This window comes from Macaca mulatta, chromosome 11 (assembly GCF_049350105.2).
Source record: "Macaca mulatta isolate MMU2019108-1 chromosome 11, T2T-MMU8v2.0, whole genome shotgun sequence".
NCBI lineage: Eukaryota > Metazoa > Chordata > Mammalia > Primates > Cercopithecidae > Macaca > Macaca mulatta.
Window position 1 is genome coordinate 120729047 of NC_133416.1, and position 7053 is coordinate 120736099.

The window sequence follows — 7053 nt, forward strand, 5'->3', positions numbered from 1 at the left end:
TATTTTAAAATCATAAATCAGGTTTTGTCATTCTGCTTTTAACCCTCCAACAACTCCCCATTGCACTTAGAATAAAATCCATACTCCTCACCCTGGTCTGCAGGGCTCCTTGTGATTGGTTTTTGCTCACCTCGCCCCCACCCCCGCTGTGGCTCACACAGACCTAGTTTTTCTCACCTCAAGACCTTTGCACTTGGCTTCCCCTCTGCCCTCAGATTCTTACACGGTTGGCTCCCTTTTGTCATTTAGATCGCAGCTCAAATGTCAACTCTTCGAAGAAACCTCTCCTGACCACCTTGTCTAAAAGCACACCATCCCCAGTCACTGTCTAGCCCTCCTCTCTGTCTATTTTCTTTGTAGCTTTTATCAATATCTAGAATTATTCTATTTATATGTTTAGGTGCATATTGTCTGTATTTCTTAATAAAATATCAGTTCCATGAGGGCAGAGAGACTGTGTTTGTCTTGTTCACTGTTGAATCCCCAGTGCCTAGCTCAGTACCTGGAACCATAGTTGTTCAATACATATTTGTTGACTGAATGAATAATGAATGAATACATAGAGAGAGCTACAGAAGTGAATGGAGATGGATGGGCAGAGCTGAGACAAGACTGAGCTTTATTTGCCCATCTTCTGAGGTCTGCAAATGGAGCAGCTGGCTGGGTGGGTTTCCAGTTTGGAAAGAGGATGAAAGAAAATCTTGTCCAAGGACCCCAAGAGAGTGCAGTCATTGGGTGGATTCTTCGGACTAGATACAGAATCACATTGGGGTGGAGAAGCAGGTCTATGGCCTCAGAGTGTGATTTTAATTGTTCTTGCTGGATCTGAAATCTTCACTTAGTTACAAAAAAAAAAAAAAAAAAGGGTGATAGTGGAAAACACAACGAATCAAGAAGACATCTAAATTACACATTTTTTGGAAAGGTTACCAGTCCCATCTGTGGGGGAGCTGATGGAGTATAGTGTTAACACCCAGACTCTGGGACCCGGTGCTCCTATGTTGGAATCTGGCTTCATCACTCACCAGCTGTGCAACAGAGGGCAAGTCAGTTAGCTTCTTTGTGCCTCAGTTTCCACATTTGAGGGATGGGGATAAAAGTGTATACTGGTTTTTATGGCAGCCATCACATAAAAAAGGTGTATGTTTGTCTCAGAGAATAGCCACGAGGGATTGTTTTGGTCTGTTTTATTTGTGTTAGAGCCTTGTATAGGAGAAAAAAAGGAAGCAGAGTAGTAAGAGATGGGGGAAGGCAATGGAGCAAAGAGGCTGAGATGCAAAGGGGAAAAGATGAGACTTACTGTTTAAGAGCTCATCTCCTTCAAGAGCTCTTCTCTTACCTGTGGAGGTAGAAGAGGGCTCTGACGTTAGAGGAGCTGACTCAGAGTCCCAGTAGCTCCCATGCTAACCTGCTCATGAATGGCAGGTGGGAATGCCCAGCTATCCTGAATCTCAGTCTCCTAATCTGTTAAATGGGGCAGTAATGGTGCCTGCCTTATAGAGTTACCGGGATTATTTAGGGAGATGATGTTTGGGAAACTGGGAAGCACCCTGCAGAGTAGCTGGTGTTACTGGGCCTTGTTTGGGGGTGACTTTCTTTATTCTTTACAAAAAGAAGGTTTTTTTTTTCCCCCCAGGTGAAAGTAAGTGCATTCATTTGGTTGGAACTTGAAATAGCTAGAGAAAGAAGGTGAGGGTTATCTTCTTGGAGAGAGAGGTGTAGAGAGCTATGTACTTGGAGTTATGAAAGGACCTTTCAATATCCAGTCCCAGGGCTGGGGCTGGCCTGCCTTCACACAGAGCTCATTCCCATAGGTTTTGTCTGAGCCACTGTCACCCTGCAGGGGAGCTTTCCTGTACATAACAGAAGCATTCTGCAAAGATGTGTGTCCATTGCACGTCTCCTACCCTTTACCCCTTGAACAAAACTCAATATGGGAAAGGGCTTGTGCTGGTACTGGGGGATGGTGTTTATAAAGGTAACTTAGAAACGTGCAAAGCATTCTCCTTCATTTGTTCATTTGGTAAACATGTATTGGACACCTACTATGTGTACCAGGGAATGTACTAGAGGCTGCAGAAGCCACTGTGAATGAGCACCTCCCACCCCCCACAAGCTGCTCATAGCCTAGCAGAGGAGACCTACACATCAACACAAATTTCTGTACATCTACACATTACTATGGATATCAGAGGAAGAAGGGCTATTTATTCATTTATTCACCAAAAAGTGTATGAACCTGGGTGCCTTTGGTTCAGTTATTCACTCTGAGGCTTACTTTCCTCATTTGTCAACCAGAAAAAATAATAATGATAAAAGAAACTAATAACCTCATGGAGTTGTTGGGAGGATTAAATGAGAAGACAAATGTAAGGCGCTTAGCACAGTGCGTGGCACAAGGCAAATGCCCAACTTGTGATGGTTTCAGTTAATTATTAGTGATGAAATATTAAGTAATAGCAATAACATTACAGACTTGTTGAATAGTTATTTGGAATGGATGCATGAAAGTGCCTTGTCTACAAAAAGCAATCAATACGTATTTACAGAATGAAATCCTGCTCTTATTAAGAAAAATAGGAAGGGGTGTGCCTCCGTGTGAAGGAGGAGGATTTGAGAGCTTCCTGGATCAGATCTCCAGGGATACTAATGTGATCTATTCAGGGTTTAAAAAAGTCCTTTTCTGCCCCTAAAGCCAGCAGGTACTTTTGCCTTTCCTGCCTCTTCTCTTTCACCTTCTACCCACCACTGTTAACCTATGTGTCTCTTTCCCCTTCCTGTGCCCTCCTCTTTTGGGAAGCTGCCTTTACACCAGTGGTTCTCACTGGGAGAGTAGTAAAAGGGAATTTTGTTTTCCAAGGAACATTTGGCAATGCCTAGAGACATGTTTGGTTGACGCAATTGAGTGGCGATGTTACATAGATAGAGGCCAGGGATGCTGCTCAACACTCTACAACATACAGAAGGGTGCCCCGCTCCTTCTGCAGCCCCAGAATTACTCAGCTCAAAATATCAAAAGTGCAGAGGTGAAGATAAGCTGTCTCACATCTTGTGGCTGGTAAGAGGCCCTGGTTCCCCTGCCCAGCCCCACTGAACGTCCCACCGGGAAGGGGGCGTGTCACTCCCAGCCAGGCCCCGCCCACTTCCCGTGAGCCAATGGGGATCCCTGGCTGGTCAGCACTCCAGGGCCAGAGGCTGCATGGGCTTTTCCAAGAGGGCTCTCTCCTGGTGGGCAAATGTGAAAACCTCTCAGAGCCTGTTTGTCTTTCTCCCTCTTTCTGGGAGGCTTTGGCATATCTGAGGTCCTGAGGTCCTGAGGAAACCAGACCTCAGAATCTCAAAAGGTGCCACTGGGTCCCTCTCTGGAGAGCGCTGATCCAGCTATTTTGCACATAGCTCTCAGCCTGGCCAAGTTCCCTGTGGAGTCTGCAGGCCTGGTGTGCGCAGAGGTGGCCAGGCGGCCACCTCTCTCAAGTCTGAGAGACGGTACAAGTCCTTCTGGTCTAAAATATGTCCCCTTCTGATCTGTTTCTGTGCAAGGCATCTGCACCATTAGCATCACTTCTCGGGTGCTCTTGGGAAGGTAAGCAGCAGTGACAACTTGTCTGGAGATTGCATGCGCCGGACACTGTGCAAAGCGCTTCCCATGTGTCATCAGCATAGGCGCTGTTATTCCACCCATTTCACAGATGAGGAAACTGAGGTGCAGAGAGGTTGAGCAACTCTTCCAGGATTTCACAACCAGTCATTAGCAAAGCCAAGATTGAATCCAGAGGTGTGGATGGTAACTCACCAGTACCTTCTTCCAAAAGGACGTTTTTATTAGATGAATGCTATGTTGTCTAAATAGGCCACTCCTTTGCTGTGTGAACTTGGAGGAATCGCGCTACCTCTCTGTGAAGTGGAGATCATGGATCAGCAACCCTGACCCTGCAATGGCTTGATTAGGGTATGGATCAGTTTATTTGAACTGATCATTGTTCTCCCTTCCCCTGTCCCCTTTACTGGATGAGAGGAGTGATCCCTTGAAGGCAAATTCTGACAGCTTAAATCTCAAGCCCTTCTTTCCATCATTACTCCTACCCTACAGGCATCTGAAGCCCAGAGATTGGAATTTGACTGCCTTGGTGTTTTACACACGGTGACAAAGAGGGAGGGGATAGAAACCCAGGTAAGTAAAGAGCAACCCAGGGCTGTGGGCATTATTCAGTCAATGGCTTGTTTCTTCCTTCCTTCAAATATTTCTCCTGTCCACTTCATTACCTGAGGTCAGGAGTTCGAGACCAGCCTGGCCAACATGAAGAAACCCCATCTCTACTAAAAATACAAAAATTAGCTGGGTGTGGTGGCACATGCCTATAGTCCCAGCTACTCAGGAGGCTGAGGCGGGAGCATCACTTGAATCCGGGAGGTGGAGGCTTCAGTGAGCCGAGATTGCACCATTGCACTCCAGCCTGGGCAACAGAGCGAGACTCTATCTCAAAAAGAAAAAGAATCAAACTGAATCAGCAGGTATTTGTTGAGCCTCAAGACACTTGGTGAAGGGCGGGAAGCAGAAAGATGCATCAGACCCAGTTCTTGCCCCAGGAGTTCAATGGGGAAGATTAAATATGAAACCAGGAAAAGATACGAAATGACCTAAAGAAGGGAGTTTGCAGTTCCAACCAGGCTCAGTGGTGCACATAAATAGAGTGACTGCTGATTGTACAGGTTCCCTGGAAACATCGAGAAGTGGGAGGAGAGGAGGAATTCTGGTTTCTGCTCTAGTGAAAAAGCACAGACCTGCTCCTTCCCAGCTGTGAGACTGTGGGCAGGTCACTGGACTTCTACACTCTGCAGGGATTTTCTATTCTGCAACCCTCACTGTCTCAGAGGCGAATTTGGAGAGAGTAGGTAGAAAGAACGTCAGCCAGTGTCAGGGACTAGCCACACTCAGCATTAGGAGGCCTGGTTCTGCCCTGGGGCTTACTGCGTGGCTTTTGGAAAGTTCCTAAACCTCTCTGTTCCACCCTTCAATCTGTGAATTAGGAGTTGCCAGCCCAACTTACATTGGCCAGAGCTACCTGGAACACTATATTAGAGCCATCCGAAGTGTAATGACTGATATTTGGCAGACATAGAGTCTTGTTTCCTTCTGAGGGCAAACTGATCATGAAGAGGAGCCACTCAGAGACCAGCTCTTTTCCAGGAATGCGGAGCCAAGGTGGGAACAAAAGGGAGGGTTTGGTGGAGTTGGCCCATGGGAATTGAGGGTTGTTCTCTGTCTCTCTCCTTACCTGGAGCTTAGAGCAAGCAGACATGGAAACCTCACCCATAAATAAATAAATAGATGTCCCCTGAAGCAGGGCTTTTGTGTACAGAGAGAACTCAGTCAAGGGTCAACCAACAAACATCTATTAGGAGAAAAATACATGTCAGGCATTGAGTGCAGCTTGCTGTGGATGCAAAGATGTTGGAGATTCTTGTCTTCAAGATCTCATAGCTTAAGGAGACACCACCCACGACCTGGCTCCTGAGTGTCGGCTCTATCTACCCAACTTCACTGAACAGATTACAGGGGGGCCTGCAGACCCCTCAAACTTGGTGTTATCAATGCTGAATCATCACTTTCCCTCCCTACACCTGCTGCCTCCGTGGCCACTGTCATGTGCTCAGCTGCCTGGGCCAGAAACCCTGCTGGCTCCTTCTCTCTCACTGCACCTTGGATCCATCCCAAATCCTGTCGATTCCCTCTCCTTCACGTCTCTCACCTACCCATAGTCATGCCTCAGTTCAGGCCAAAGCCATCTCTTGCCATGACATTTTGTTCTCACCCTTTCTCTTCCAATCCATCCTTCCTGCCCCAGCCAGAGTGATTTTGTTGCAGAACAAAACTGACTAGGTCACTCGTGTGCTTATAACCTGCTCCCTTGTGGCTGTCAGGATAAAATCCCAACCCCATAGTTGGTTTCCAAGCCCCTGTCCCCTTCCTTTATATCATCTCTTGCGTCTTTTCTCCCCCAGTTTTCTATCGTTTGACTGCATTCTCCAGTGTTTTCACTTCCTTCTGAGTCTGTTGTTCCTTCGATCTTAACTATTCTTCCTCCCACTTCCACCTACCTATCTTGCCTTTTGGGTCTTCTCTGAGACGAATCCCCTTTAGGAAACCTTCCATACCCCCATAGCTCAGTTGTCTATTTCCCAACAGGACACTGAGCTCACGGAGGCCTGGGGCTGGCCTCTACCCACCCCTTCTATCAGCATCTAGCCCAGCGTCTGGCTTATAGCAGATGCTCAATAAATAACCAGGGGATGAGTTAATGCAAACGTCCAATAACCAGTGACCTAGGCATTTTTAGGAGATGGGGAGATCTGTGAAGTTTTTGTGGGGATTTGGGGTTTCTTTGCGGGGGTCCAGCTTGACTGAGGCACATTTGATGTAGAATAAACTGCATATATTTAAAGTGTACAATTTGATGAGTTTTGACATGTTCATGCGTGAAAAACTATCAAGGTACACACCTGACACCTTCCCAAAGTCACCTCCTGTCCCTTAATAATCCCTTATTCCTTCTCCCTGCCTCTGGGCAACCACTGATCTGTCTCCTGGCACTATGGATTAGTTTGCATTTTCTAAACTTTTATAGAAATGGAATCATTCTGTACGTATTCTTTCATGTCTGGCTTCTTTTTCTCAGGTTTTGGCCTGAACTAAGACAGGGCCACGGGTAGGTGAGAGGTGTGAAAGAGAGGGAATCAACAGGATTTGAGATGGATCCAAGGTGTAGTGACAGGGAAGGGACCAGCAGGGTTCCTGGCTCAGAGTTGGTTCTGAGCTATGTAATGAAGGATGGGATATGATTAGACAGGAAGCAGAGGGCATTCTTGTGAGAAGAGAACAATGTGACAAATCCAAAAGTAGAAAACTTTGAGGTAACTAGACCAGACTGTCATTCATTCACTCAACAAATATTTATTGAGCTCCAACTATGTGCTAGGCACTCTGCTAGGGACAGGGCTGGAGTGACGTGCTGGGGGTCTTCTTTTTGCTTCCCTACATCCACTTCCTGACCT